The 15,599-nt window shown below is 49.1% G+C and overlaps 1 pseudogene; it reads left to right on the top strand.

Moving 5' to 3' along the window:
* Positions 1–815: 815 nt before the first annotated feature.
* Positions 816–12,446, top strand: LOC101933778 (Ig heavy chain V region 3-like; annotated as a pseudogene).
* Positions 12,447–15,599: the final 3,153 nt, after the last annotated feature.

Genomic DNA, 15,599 nt, shown 5'->3' with positions numbered 1-15,599 from the left:
CCAGACCCTGCACCCCCAGCCCTGAGCCCCATCCCCCACCCTAAGCCCTGGCCAGACCTCTCACCCCAATGTTTTTTTTTTTTTAATTTTTTTATAAAGCTCTTATCCAAAGCACTTTACAGTAGTTAGCTAACTGTACTTGTTCCCATAATACAAGAACTAGGGGTCACCAAATGAAATTAATAGGCAGCAGGTTTAAAACAAATACAAGGAAGTTCTTCTTCACACAGCGCACAGTCAACTTGTGGAACTCCTTGCCTGAGGAGGTTGTGAAGGCTAGGACTGTAACAATGTTTAAAAGAGAACTGGATAAATTCATGGTGGTGAAGTCCATTAATGACTATTAGCCAGGATGGGTAAGGAATGGTGTCTCTAGCCCCCCGCAAATCCTGGCGAAGTGGAGAGTCATGTCCACTTCAGGGGTTTCAGGGTTGGGCCTGTGGACAGAGCATACACCATTTAGCTGCTGTGGCAACACCAAAGGGTGAGAGTCTGTTAAACCCTTCATTAGTTCAAAGCTTTTCCCATATTTTTTTTCCTCTAGGAACCAGTCTTGCGCCTACCCCAGACCAAGATGTGAGATCATAAGAACGGCCAGACTGGGTCAGACCAAAGGTCCATCTAGCTCAGTGTCCTGTCTTCCAACAGAGGTCAATGCCAGGAGCTTCAGAGGGAATGACCAGACCCGGGCACTCATCCTTGTGAGTCACTGGGAGGAGTTTTATCTGTTATAAGGAGGGGGATATGCAAATAAGGATGAGAGTTTCCTGTTTAAATCTCTCTCTGCCGAGTCTGCACCCTGAGACAATCTGCAGCCCACTGGGTCTGTGCAGTTTCCAACTGACCCACCAGAGACCTTTCCCCTCCCACACCAGGGAAAATGCCTCTTTGGCTTCACTTCGTTTTCCTTGCAGCCGCTTTGGAAGGTATTTTCTCCCCCTGTGTGAGTAGGGGAGTCAGAGGAATGGATAGTTGGCAATTCACACTGACATGATTTTAACACGCGTTTATTCCCAGGTGTCCTGTCACAAGTCCAGCTGCTGGAGTCCGGCGGGGATGTGAAAAAGCCCGGAGACTCCCTCAGACTGACCTGTACCACCTCAGGGTTCAACATAGACAGCTACTGGATGAGCTGGGTCCGCCAGGCTCCCGGGCAGGGGCTGGAGTGGGTATCAGCAATTAATGGAGCAACTACGCAGTATGGAAATTCTGTGAAAGGGCGATTCACCACCTCTACAGACAGCTCCAAGAAGCTGATATACCTGCAAATGACCGGCCTGAAGCCCGAGGACACCGCCCGCTATTACTGTGCCAGAGACACAGTGAGGGGAAGCCAGTCTGAGCTCAGACAAAAACCTTCCCCTGCAGTAATCAGAGAAGCCCTTTGGTGTTGGGGGCGCCCAAGGCCTGTCAGTGAAAATGAGATCAGTGTTGGGAAAGGGACTGGCAGCAACAAACCCTTTTATTGTTATTATCATTCCTCTTCTTTGATTTTACGCAAGGTGAAGGAATTGATACAAGTTCCCACAAAGGACAGAACATTCTTAGTTGGGTCCCTTCCTCTTTCTTTCCTCTGCAGGGGACAAATGCTGAGCCCCCACACAACCTGCCGGGGAGTCACAGATCCATAGACATAAAGGCCGGAGCGGAGCAGGATGAGAAACTAGTCTGAGCTCCTGCATAATACAGGCCATAGATCCTCACCCTGGTCATTCCGGTTCCGTCTAGCGCCCTCTTGAATTCACCGGGCTGGGATTCCACTCGGTATCACCCTGTCAGTGACACATTCCCGCAGAAGGGCCAGGATCGCTCAGCATTTCGCACTAGAACCCACCAAGTTTCTTTGTGTGTTTCCTTTGTTTTCTGCTTCTTTGTCTGATTAGTTGAATTATTTTCCACCTATGGTGGGTTTTCTGGCACAAGGAGCATTTTCCTAGGAGAAAAAAAATACCCTGGGTTAAATGAATAAATAACTAACCCCTCCAAAATATTCATTTCTGGTTTTAATAACAAAAACAGGGGTCAGTGATAGAAAGAGAGGGCGGCTGCAGAGTCCGCTTCTCCTGTCCACCACCAGGGGGCAGCAATGATCAAACCCCACAGCACAGCCTTCGTTTGACTCGCTCCTTCCGTTGTTGTCTTTTAATACAAGAATTGTGTTGGTTTGAAAACAATCTCTATTCTATCAAGTGAAAGCAAAAAGAGCCCTGCAAAACAACAGACAGTTATGTTAAAGCCCCATATCACCTCCTAGCATTACAAGCACTGCAATCCGGAGCATAGCAACAAATATTAGTGGCTTTCAGCTTCAAATTGCTGCCTCAAGGCATCCCTGATCCTTATGGCCCCGCGCTGTGCCCCTCTAATAGCCCTGGTCTCTGGCTGTTCAAACTCTGCCTCTGGGCACTGACCCTCAGCGGTCCAGCCCTGAGTGAAGCTTTCACCCTTCCCTTCACAGATATTATGGAGTGTACAGCACGCAGCTGTAAGCACAGGGATATTGTCATCGGCCAGGTCTAGCTTCCCATACAGGCATCGCCAGTGGGCTTTTAAATGGCCAAATACACACTCCACAGTCATTCTGCACTGCTCAGCCTATTGTTGAACCATGTATGGCATCATAAGCCAGGGTATTAAGGGGTAGGCGGGGTCTCCCAGGATCACAATGGACATTTCAACTTTCCCTATGGTGATCTTCTGGTCCGGGCAGAAAATCCCTGCTTGCAGCTTCCTGAATAGGCCGGTGTTCTGAAAGATGCATGTATCAAGCACCTTTCCGGATCAGCCTGCGTTAATGTCTGTGAAATGCCCATGGTGATCCACATGTGCCTGGAGAACTATTGAGAAATTCCCCTTTGCGATTAATATACTCAGTGGCTAGGGGGTCTGGTGCCAGAATTAGAAAATGTGTGCCATCTATTGCCCCTCCGCAGTTAAGGAAACCCATTTGTGCAAAGCCAGCCACAATGTCACGCACGTTGCCCAGAGTCATGGTCTTTTGGAGCCAGGATGCGATTAATGGCCCTGCACACTTCAATGAACACGACTCCAACAATTGACTTTCCCATTCCAAACTGGTTCGCGACTGATTGGTAGCAATCTGGAGTAGCCTGCTTCCAGAGTGTTATCACCATGCGCTTCTCCAGCAACAGGGCGGCTCTCATTCTTGTGTCGTTGTGCCACAGGACTGCGGTGAGCTCATCATGCAGTCCCATGAATGTGGCTTTCTTCATACAAAAGTTCTGCAGCCACCCGCTCATCATCCCAGACATGCATGACAATGTGTTCCTACCACTCGGTGCTTGTTTCCCGAACCCAAAAGCGGCGTTCCACTGTGGTCAGCATGTCCGTGAATACCACAAGCAATCTAGTGTCGTAGCTACTACGCGTAGCAAGATCAATGTCACACTCCTCTTGTCTTTGTAGTTTAAGGAATAACTGCACTGCCACTCGTGACGTGTACGTGTTAGTGAGAGTGAGCAGCATACTGGTCAGTTCGGGATCCATTCCTGTGGCCCAGAAGAGGCAGAGCGCGCAGTACACAAACCGTTGACAGGTGGTGCTAATTGCGGACAGAAGTGCAGGAATTGCTGGGATGCGAAGCAATGTATCACGGGGCATTGGGACTGGACCCAGGATGCTCCGCGACCCCCTCACACCTTCCCACAAGTCTTAGCGGCAGAAGAGAAAGAGACGCTCTGTGGGATAGCTGCCCAGAATGCACCGCTCCGAACACCACTGCAAGTGCTGCAAGTGTGAACACGCTATTGCACAGGCAGCTGTCAGTGTGAACATACAACAGTGGTTTTCCTTCGGCGCTCTCTGAGTGGTGCTGTAACTGCTGGTGCTGTAATTTTGCCAGTGTAGACGTGCCCTTAGTGCATAACACAAATGGCTTATCAAAATCATGTTTGACTAAAACAGGATGTTTCTTTGTAAGGTTCATTATGGAAGTAACAAGGTGATTGAATTTCTTTACAAACCCCAGGTAAAACTTGGTTAGACCAATAGAGGATTCGATCTGCTCTTGCACCATAATTCTTATATGTCTCATGTGATCTTGCCATAAGCTAATGAAAATAGCTAATTTATTTATACAAGTTCTGGCTAATGTTTGGAACCCAATTAATATCAAGTCAATGTAGATATTAATGTTCCCCATAGTGTAGGAATCTTGGCATTTAGCCATGAAACCAAGATGGTAATGTGCCTCAGTTTCCCTTTTCATACAGCACATTAGGTCTGCAATGTCTTTTCTCCTGTGTACAGTTTCAAGACTAGTTCCAGGCACTAACTCTGAAATATCAGTATCACAAGGTCTTTTAACATAAAGTGTTCTCTTATGTATCACTCCCAACATGTTCAGGGGTTTTTCCAAAAGATTAGGCACATTGTACATTTTACAGTGTTTGGTATCAGCAATACATTAGTCACAAGAGTTAACATTAGCATTAATATTAGCATTAAATTCATTACCAGTGTACATTTCTAATCATTTTTGTCATGCCACGCCTTTGGCTCAGTACCATTGGGGTTTTGGCATTTTGGGGTTAACAGGTGGTTTTTATTTGCCAGGTTTAGTCTTTCCCTTCCTCCCTGTTCTGGGGGGGTCAAAATCTGAGCTCTTTTGTTTAACAGAATCCATTGGCTGGCTGGGTGTGTCCTCTTTGCTAATGGCTATGGGCAAGTCTTTCTCCCCCCATGTCTGTCAGGCAATTTGCATCAACACAGACACTAGCTTGTTGACTAGTTTTCAGATTCTTTCAGATACCAATTCCAAGACTGGACTCTGTCTTAAAGAGATATTGTCCATTTTTTCATTAGCATGTTAGACCCAAGGTTCTTTTTTCTTTCCATCACCAACCTCTGTTTCCACATGGAGTCAGATGTTAAGTCCACTAAGAGACTATAAGACATATCCCAAGCATTTAGAGATGAGAGTTTGCCTACCATCCCCTGTGTTCTCACGAGATTAACTGCACAGCTGTCCTGATCTGCAGACTCAGCTATGCAGGCTTCTCTCTGAACCTCAGACACAGACTGTTCACTCAAAGAGTCAACATGGTGACATTCCGGTTCCAACAACAGTGTTTCCCCAACAGGCTGGCCAAGCTCAGCATCTTGGTTATGGGGCTGGTCAGACTCCTTAACCATTTTTATTCCATCTGAGACCTTTTAGGCTCTCCACACTGGATTTTTCTAAAGCAAGGTTGTGGATCCATACACATCTGAAAACTACAATACCCACCCGGGGAACTGCGGAAACAGATTGCAGAGCAAGACGGGTACCCAGAAATCACCAACTACCGGAGAGGCCCAACAAGGAAAATACCAGAACACCACTGGCCATAACGAACAGCCCCCCAGCTAAAACCTCTCCAGCACATCATCACTGATCTGCAACCTCTCCAGGCAGAACCCCAAGGTCAGGAACGTGTCACTCTGGCTCCATTTCCTTCTGATTGCAACTGTTTCCCCAGTATATTGTTTTCTTGAAGACACTGGGGAGCCTCCAGGTTTTGTATCAATCTCACTGGGAGCCTGGTCTGCAGGGATCTCATTGTGTCTTTGTTTGCAGGTGTCCAATCCCAGGTGCTGGTGGAGTCCGGAGGGGGTATGAAAAAGCCCGGAGACTCTCTCCACCTCTCCTGTAAAGCCTCCGGGTTCACCCTCAGCAGCTACTGGATGAGCTGGGTCAGACAGGCTCCTGGGAAGGGACTGGAGTGCATAGTGGAAATACACCCAACTTCAACTACCATCAACTATGCACAGCCCTGCAAGGGATGCTTCACCATCTCCAGGGACAACCCCAACAACCTGCTGTTTCTGCAAATGACCGAGGACACCGCCTGGTATTACTGTGTGGGAGACACAGTGAGGGGAAGCCGGACTGAGCTCAGACAAAAACCTGCCCTGTCACTTTCAGAAACAGGTCGCTGCTGGAGAGGAACTGGGGCTCAAGCACCAAAATCTGAAGAGGAGTAAAAGGAGAAAACAGGGGAATCTGCCAATCCTGTCCTGCCACCTCCACTTCCCTGTTCCCGGGAATTTACGCAACTTAGACGTTCACACTCATACAAGAAGGCATGTGGGAGGGGGGCTTTCCCACCCCATCCCCCTGCCGCTTACACCCTGGGGGGTACCCTCTCCATCCACCCTATCCCACCCCACTGAGTCCAGCACCCCCACATTCCCGGCATGCTGGGACTGATACGACATAAATTATATTCGACAAACAAATGTTTGGGAGAGGCAACATCTGTTTGTTCTGAGATGGCCCAGGGCTTCGACTAGTGGGGCCTGAAACGGGGCTCCCAGGCCCAACCACAACAATAAGAATAATTTATTATTAATTATTTATTATTATTGACGGTAATATTATAACTGAATAGCAGTGATTCAGGACTCCGAGTTTTATTGCAGTTACTAGTATGCCCCACATTGAGGTAATACATTAGCCCCTCACAATTTTTAATGTAGTTGCTTTCACAACACCTCTGTTAGAGAGGGAAATGCTGCTGTCCCCTTGTTAGAGATGAGGAGCTGTCGAGAACGATTATATAAAATATTAGCTGGTATTGTTTGAGAATGCGCCAAAGATGATGATGAGGAGGAGGATGAAGATCATGATGGTTATGATTGAAAGGTGGCCTAGAAGCGCTTGGCTGTCATCACCAGGACTGCAGCTTCCTTTCTTCCTCTCTCTCTTTTATGCTACAATCCCTCACCCGCTTTGTTCTCTCTTTCTGCTCTGACAGCCCCTTTCCGGAGCAGTTCAGGACCAGGTTCCAATTGTGCAGGACTCCACACAAACACATGGGAACTGATCCGATGTCGATCCAAGCCACTAACAAAAATCCCTTTGGGTTTCAGTGGGATTTGGGTTGGAACGCTACACACATTGACACATATCTCCCCTTCTCTCGGAACCGGAGGGCAAGAAGTGAGATCACCCAGGGAAGGAGTTTGTGTGTCTTATAAGGGGTGGGATATGCAAATCAGGGTGACAGTTTCCTGTTTAAATCTGTCTCTATCTCTGCCCAGACTTCACCTGGAGAGACAATCTGCAGCCCCCTGTGTCCGGGCAGTTACCAGCAAATCGCCTGAGAACTTTCCGCTCCGACAACTGGGAAAATGAGACTTTGGCTCCATTTAGTGTTTGTTGCAGTGGCTTTGGAAGGTATTTTCTCTCCTCACACCCATGATCGGGGGGCGGGGGAGGTAACTGTCTATTGTTGATCTGAATATCAACGCGATGTATAATATCTTTCTATTCCCAGGTGTCCAGTCCCAGGTCCAGCTGGTGGAGTCCGGAGGGGATGTGAAAAAGCCCGGAGACTCTCTCCGCCTCTCCTGCAAAGCCTCCGGGTTCACCTTCAGCAGCTACTACATGAGCTGGTTCCGTCAGGCTCCCGGGAAGGGGCTGGAGTGGGTCTCACACATTTACACTTGTGACGTTGTGCAGTCTATATGGTTTTATAAAAATATAAGTGAATATAATGTAACTGGGATATGCTTCATGCAAAAGGTCTCTTGTAAGGTATCATTACAAAGCTCATAATCTACTGAGTGTGATCATCCTATTTGTAGAAATGTACCACTCTTGTATCTAAAACTAAAAATATAAAACATAACTCTGAGGGCCTATTGTAATGATGTAAAGTGTGGGCCATTGAGGATGGTTTGGAATCTTGATGACTCCCATTGTCTGCAGATGGCTGTGTTTACCTGTGAGTCTTCCTGTATATGTGTGTGCTGGCAAGTGAGTAATGAAGTCTTGCAGTGACATGTGATCATGTCACCTGAACTGGAATCCAGCTTTAACCTGGTGCTTTTCCAGTGAGGGGGGGTGGAAACCCAGAGGGACAAAGGGTTCCTGCCTTATGCAAATGAGATATAAAGGGATGGAACAGAACAAAAGAGGAGGAGCCATCATGAAGAATCCCCTAGCTATCACCTGAGCTGCAACAAGAGCTGTACCAGGGGAAAGAATTGTGCCCAGGCCTGGAAGGTGTCCAGTCTGAGATAAAACTTACTGAAGCATCTCTGAGGGTGAGATTATCTGTATTCAGTTTGATTAGACATAGATTTGCGCATTTTATTTTATTTTGCTTGGTGACTTACTTTGTTCTGTCTGTTACTACTTGGAACCATTTAAATCCTATTTTCTGTATTTAATAAAATCACTTTTTATTTAGTAATTTACTCAGAGTATGTATTAATACCTGGGGGAGCAAACAACTGTGCATATCTCTCTATCAGTGTTATAGAGGGCGAACAATTTCTGGGTTTGCCCTGCATAAGCTTTATGCAGTGTAAAACGGGTTTATTTGGGTTTAGACCCCGTTGGGAGTTGGGAATCTGAGTGCTAAAGAGAAGCACACTTCTGTGAGCTGTTTTCAGGTAAACTTGCAGCTTTGGGACAAGTTATTCAGACCCTGGGTCTGTGTTGGAGCCAGACGGGAGTGTCTGGCTCAGCAAGACACGGTGCTGGAGTCCTGAGTTGGCAGGGAAAACAGGAGCAGGGGTAGTCTTTGCACATCTGGTGGCAGCTCCCAAGGGGGTTTCTGTGATCCAACCCATCACAACACCGATGGGAGCCAACAATTTTACGCAGACTCAGTGAAAGGACGATTCACCATCTACAGAGACAACCCCAACCACCTGCTGTATCTGCAAATGACCGGCCTGAAGCCCGAGGACACCGCCCGGTATCACTGTGCAGGACACACAGTGAGGGGAAGCCGGGCTGAGCTCAGACTAAAACCTGCCCTCGCTGGCTAAGGACAAACTCTCCACTGGGGGCGCTGGAGTTCTACAGCTCGCAGCGACGGAGAGAGAGTGAGCGAGAAAACTCCTGTCCTCAGCTGCCTGTCTGTGTGTAGTGGGGCAGCTGCCCCACTCCTTGTGAATTTAGGCTGCAGCAGGCCAGTGGGCCTGCGCAGACAGGGAGCCAATTAGAGAAGGGCTTATTGGGAGCCAATCAGGGCCCGGATTGGAGGTAGCCAATCAGGGCCAGGCTGAGCCCTATAAGAAGGCTTCTCTGAGAGAAGAGATTCAGCCTTTCCCAGGCCTTTGACAGGGAAGGTCTGTCTCCAAGTGGGAGACTAGCACCTGGGACAGCGCAGTGCTGGGCAGCCCCGCGGGAGCAGAAGGAAACTCCAGCCCGGTGTCTGTCAGGCTGCAGACCCTGAGGGGAAGGGCCTAGCCGGAGCGAGGGACCGAAGGGGAAGTGGCCCAGGGACGTGGACAGATGGAGGGAGAGAAGGAGGGCAGAACGGCTGCCACTATAGGGTCCCTGGGTTGGGACCCAGAGTAGTGGGCGGGCCTGGGTCCCCCCCTTCCCGCCTTGCAGTACACCCAGCCATCGGCCTTAGGGAGCGGCCATTATAGACCATGCCCGGTTCCTGACAAGAGGGATTAGACCTTGGGGTGTGTGGTTGTACATGGTGGCTGGGGCACCAAGGGATACTGATCAACTCTCCCCTCCGCCTTGGAAGGGGGTGTGGATGGACTAAGGGGCACTGCCGGAGAGCAGTGGTCCTCTTGAGGACGCTGCGAGTTGGGAGCAATGCAGGTCCACACGTCAACCAAGGGCAAGACAATGGACGGGACACCATCAGGAGGGGGCGCTCCACTGGACTGAGCTAATTCCCGAGACAACCAGTAGGAGGCGCCAGGTGGTGAGACCCAACATTGTTACACTGTCACTCTCACACACAAATGCAGACACTGACTAACCGCACTGTTAGAAAAGGGTCAGCCCACAACTTTCCCTTCTCCTCTAATACACTCTGTGCCCCTCACTCCACTGCTCCCTGCCTTTCCTCACCCCCCTGCACCTCCCAATAGCCCAGGCTGAGAGAACCAACGTTAAAGTAAATGAAAACATGTTATTTAACCCCCCCCCCAACAGCCAGGCCGAGGGTTTCCAAGCTGTCTTTAGCTTCCATCCTGTGTGTGTGTGTGTCTCTCTCTCTCTCACACACACACACACACAGATGCACACACACACACACACACAGATGCAGACACTGACTAACCGCACTGTTAGAAGAGACCAGCCCACAACTTTCCCTTTCCCCTAATACACTCTGTGCCCCTGACTCCATCCCTCCCTGCCTTTCCTCACCCCCCTCCACCTCCCAATATCCCAGGCTGAGAGAACCGACAGGAAAGTGTATGAACACACGGTATTTTAAACCCCTTTTTAACAGCCAGGCTGAGGTTTTGCTAAGCTGCCGAATCCATATGGACACCTCATTCCTATCATAGAGTTTTACAGACCCTCAGCCTGGGCAGACAGGTTTGAATTCTGGACGGAGCCTAGGAGCGCTGGACACCCACCTGCCAGGGGCTTTCAATGTGTGTTCAGGGCTAGATCCACAAAGGGAATTCAGCACCTAACTGCCGCCTTATGTGCCCAAATCGGACATGCCACCAAGATCCTCAAAGCCTGCACCCTGTAGGCACCGAAATCCCCTAGGTGTCTAGCTGGTAATATGTACTGGGCCAGAGAGAGGAAGAAAGTGAGTCACTCTACAGCCCAGGGGTTAGGACACTCTCTGGGATTCAGGAGGAGACTCAAGTCCCTAATTACTTATAGCAAGTGCAACAGCCTTGCAACAGCCATGTCCCCTTGTGAGCTTCGCCCTTAATGTATCATTCCTAGACACCCCGCCCTGCACACACACAATTCCATCTTAAATAACTACACTCACACCCCAGAAACCACACACCAAAGGAAAAGAAATAGAGAGAGCAGCATTCCAGGAGAGAAATAAATCCGAGTTTCCTATTGTGGTTTGCAGTGAGTAGGGAACAGACAGTGATACCCTTATGTTGACTAGTGAATACACTAGTGAATAACCCGTCTGGTGGAAGCCAATATTAGTGGGTGTTGAGGTATTTCTCTATGATTCATTAACCTGGGACAAATCCTTGTTCCGGCCTCATATAGCCCATGGCGCTACTCAGAGACCTAGTGAGCTACTGTCTGCCCTAAAAACCCTTGAATAGCCCAGCCCCAGCTCTCAGATTTTACAAACCAACCTCTGCAAACGTTCGCCCACCGCTTACGGGAACTGGGCCTGGCACCTGAGCACACTGCCTCCAACCCGGAAAATAATTGTCACAGCGTGACTGAGCACCATGGCGCCTCTGGGGCTACGACTTTCACAGCAGAGGGGATCCTGACCCCAAATCCCCACTAATTTTATGTTGCTGGTAGAATAATAATAAATAATGATTCTGTCTCTTAGTGCAGCATTGACAGAGTTTAATGTACTGTCTCCCATTCTTCTGGTAACGGAAGGAAGAAGATTAAGAAGATGTTTTCAGCGCTTAGTAATACATTCTGCAGTGGTATTCAATTAAAGACAGCCCTACACTCCAAGCCCAACTCCCTTCAGCTCCTTTGACTATTCGGGCTTGTCTATACTTACCATGCTGGTTCGGCGGCAGGCAATCGAACTTCTGGGTTCGATTTATCGCGTCTTGTCTGGACGCGATAAATCGAACTCAGAAGTGCTCCCCGTCGACTCCGGTAATCCTGCTCGCCGCGAGGAGTACGCGGAGTCGACGGGGGAGCCTGCCTGCCGGGTCTGGATGGTGGTAAGTTCGAACTAAGGTACGTCGACTTCAGCTACGTTATTCACGTAGCTGAAGTTGCGTACCTTAGTTCGATTTGGGGGTTTAGTGTAGACCAAGCCTTCTAGAAGTATCCCCGTATTGCTCAAAGACATCCCATCTGCACATCACCGCCCCACTACCTCAGTGCCCCACTAACACTGCAGGGGGGATTCCCAACTCGCTCTCAGCTATTCACTCTGCTAGTCCCTGCAACGCCCCGGGCGGGAGGGAAGGTGGTGGTTTATTTCTATCTCATAAAAAGCAGGTGATGCAAATTCTCTCACTCAGCTTCCTCTTTAAAGCCAGCCCTTCCCCTCACCCCACAGCTCTGTCCCCCCCCCCCACCCTCCAGTGTCTGTGCAGTGCCAGGCAAACAACAACAACAGCAACAACAACAACAAAAACCACCACCAACAACAACAACAACAAAAACCCAGTCCGGAACATGGCATTCTGGCTCCATTTCCTTCTGATTTCAACTGTTTCCACAGGTGCATTGTTTGTCTGAAGACACTGGGGAACCCCCAGGTTTTGTATCAATCTCACTAGCAGCCAGGTCTGCAGGAATCTCATTGTTTTTTTATTTGCAGGTGTCTCGTCCCAGGCACTGGTGGAGTCTGGAAGGGATGTAAAAAAGCCCGGAGACTCTCTCTGCCTCTCCTGCAAAGCCTCCGGGTTCCCCTTCAGCGATTACTGACAACCCCAACAACCTGCTGTACCTGCAAATGACCGGCCGGAAGCCCGAGGACACCGCCCGGTATCACTGTGCGGGAGACACACACTGGAGGGAAGCCGGGCTGAGCTTGGACAAATAACTGCCCTGTCGCTTTCAGAATCAATTCGCTTCTGGTGGAGATCAAACACCAAAATCTGCCGAGGAGAAAAGAGGGAATCTACCAATCCCCGCCATCACCTCCAGCTTCCTGTTCCGGGAATTTACCCAACTTGGATGTTTCCACAGGGACAGGAGCACGTGTATGAGGGGGGCTTTCCCAAATCGTCCTCCTGCCATTGACACACCTGGGGGTCCCCTTCTCCCCCCACCCTACCCCCCCCCCCATACCGAGCACCTACGCACTCCCCGGGAGCTGGGACTGATGCAAAATAAATTACATTCAACAAACACATCTTTGGGAGAGGGACAGTCTGTTTGTTCTGAGATTGGTGCTTGGACTACTGGGATCCGAAATGGGGCTCCCAGGCCCAACCACAATAGAGATAATAAATTATTAATAATTATTATTAATTACTATTATTATTCAGTGTAATATTATAGAAGAATAATAGTGATTCAGGACTCTCGGTCTTATCACAGGCTTTTCTAGGGCCCCAATAACGATAATACATTAGCCCCTCACAGTCTGTGATGTAGTTGCTTTTACAACACCCCCGTGAGACAGGGAAATGCTACTGTCCCCTTGTTAGAGATGAGGAACTATCGAGAACGATTATCTAAAATTTTTGCTGGTAAAGTTTGAGAATGTGCCAAAGATGGCTATGAAGAAGAGGATGAAGACGACGATGATGAAGATGATAATAATGATTCACAGGGAACTAGGGGTGTTGGGCTGTCATTAGCAGGACTGCAGCTCCCTTTCTCTCTTTTATGCTACAATCCCTCACTCCCCCTTCCTCTGTTACTTCTTTTTGACAAAGCCCCTTTCCGGAGCCAGTCAGGACCAGGTTCCCATTGTGCAGGACTCCACACAAACACATGGGACCTGATCCAATATCAATTGAAGCCACTTAAACATCCCCTTGGGTTTCAATGGCATTTGGGTCAGAGCGCTACACACATTCCCCCCCCCCCCCCCCACACACACACACTTCTCCCGGAATCGGAGGGCAAGAAATGAGATCAGCCAGGGTAGGAGTTTGTGTCTCTAATAAGGAGCGGGGTATACAAATCAGGGTGACAGTTTCCTGTTTAAATCTGTCCCTCTCTCTGCTCAGGCTGCACCCTGTATCCGGGCAGTTACCAGCCAATCCCCTGAGAACTTTCCCCTCCAACACCCGGGAAAATGAGGCTTTGGCTCCATGTAGTGTTCCTTGCAGTGGCTTTGAATGGATAATTGATTTTTTGCCGATTTTAAAGCTTGTTTTATTGTTTGCACAAATTTTTTAGCTAATTTATTGGTGGATGGATGATATGGTGCTGAAGTGATGTGCTATCCCCTAATAATCTAACTCAGTTGCCATAGCAACACAATGTTCTATTACCACAACAACCAAACACACAACAGCAGACACAGACTAACCGCACTGTTTTTTGTTTGTTTGTTTTTTGTAGTGCTTATATTCTCAGAGGATTACTGTCTTCTGAAGGCAGCAAATATAACTCCACTAACTCATGTGATCGAAAGCACATTGATATCAGCCGAAAGACTCCCATTTAACTCACCTGATTTGAATAAAGCCCTTATTAACTGGAAATGGATCTAGGACTGTACAGTAAATATAGCGCTTTTGCCAACAGAATAATTAATCTCTATCGAACAGGTATAGAATTTCAGAGTTGCTGTAAGGAAACTAAGGGCCCAAATCCTACTGAATGTTGATAGCATTTGGGTTCCTAATTCCCTTGGGCGCTTTTGAAATCCCAACGAAAACCACAAGAAAAGAGGTATAATTTCCCTTCTCCAAATATTCCTTCATTCCTAAGAAGGCGCTGTCCTGCACTTATATTTGTCTGAGAAGCTCAAAGACCACTGAGAGTGTTAAATGACCAAATCCTATTTATTTAAATTTAATTTGGGCGTCCAAATACCTAAGGCGGTTTCACACTTTGCTGAGCTGAATTCACTGTGTCAGGGGAACATGCGTCCCACGGTGAGATCCCCGTGTGTAGACAAAAATCAAACTCCGTCATCTCTTATATTCACGTTGTGAAACAGGCATGCAAATCTCTGCCCGGAGGGTTCCTCTTTAAATGCAACCCCCTGATTGGAGGAGCCTCAGTCTCCCCGCAGACACAGAACTGCCCGGGCCCGGCTGCTGGGGACAGTTTGCACCTTCACTTAAGATGAACCTGCTACTGATTTTCCTGTTCATGCTGGAGGCCCCTTCAGGTGCGTGTCTATTGCTGTAAGGAAGGTCCTTTGCTGCACTGACTGCAGAAGAGATGTTCCAAGGAGCCTTAAGGAGTGAAGCGCCCGGATGCCAATGGAGTTTAGTGGCAGTTGGGTGGCTCACTCCCTTAAGCGCTGTCACCAGGGCTGGCTTCAGTAAGTGCGGGGCCCAATTCGTGGGGCTTGTACTTACTGGGCGGCACTCCGAGTCTTCAGCGGCACTTCGGCGGCGGGTCCTTCACTCGCTCCGGATCTTCGGCGGCTCTTCGGCGGTGGGTCCTTTGGTGTGAGTGAAGGACGTGCCGCCAAAGACCCAGAGCGAGTGAAGGACCTGCAGCACCGCCGGGTGAGTAAAAATGAAAAAGGCCACTGGGCACAGGGCCCTCTTAGGTGCGGAGCGTGGGGCCCTCTCAGGCGCGGGGGCCCAATTCAGGGGAATTGGGCCGATCGGCCTAAAGCCGGCCCTGGCTTTCACAGGGTGTTTTATTTTCCTATGTCCCCCATTCACAGGGGATAGGAACCTGGCTCACTGATTCATTTCTGTGTTTCCTTCCCAGGTGTCATCTCCCAAGTGTAGCTGAAGGAAACGGGCCCGGGAGCGGTGAAACCTGGGGAGTTCCTGATACTCACTTGTACCATCTCTGGAGACTCGGTTTCTAGCACCAGCGTCACCTGGAATTGGATCCAGCTGCCCGTAGGGAAAGGGCTGGAATGGATGGGACGCATTTACTACAGACCGAGCCAGTGGTACACTAACTACGCCAGCTCTCTGCAGAGTTGAGTGACCATCTCACAAGACATTACCAAGAACCAGTTCTCCCTGCAGCTCCGCTCGCTGACAGCTGCAGACACCACCACCTATTACTGTGCAAGGAGAGACACACACACACAGAGTGATGC

Source organism: Chrysemys picta, chromosome 13 (genome assembly GCF_011386835.1).
Source record: "Chrysemys picta bellii isolate R12L10 chromosome 13, ASM1138683v2, whole genome shotgun sequence".
NCBI classification, from domain to species: Eukaryota; Metazoa; Chordata; order Testudines; family Emydidae; genus Chrysemys; species Chrysemys picta.
This window is presented reverse-complemented; position numbering and strand designations above follow the sequence as displayed.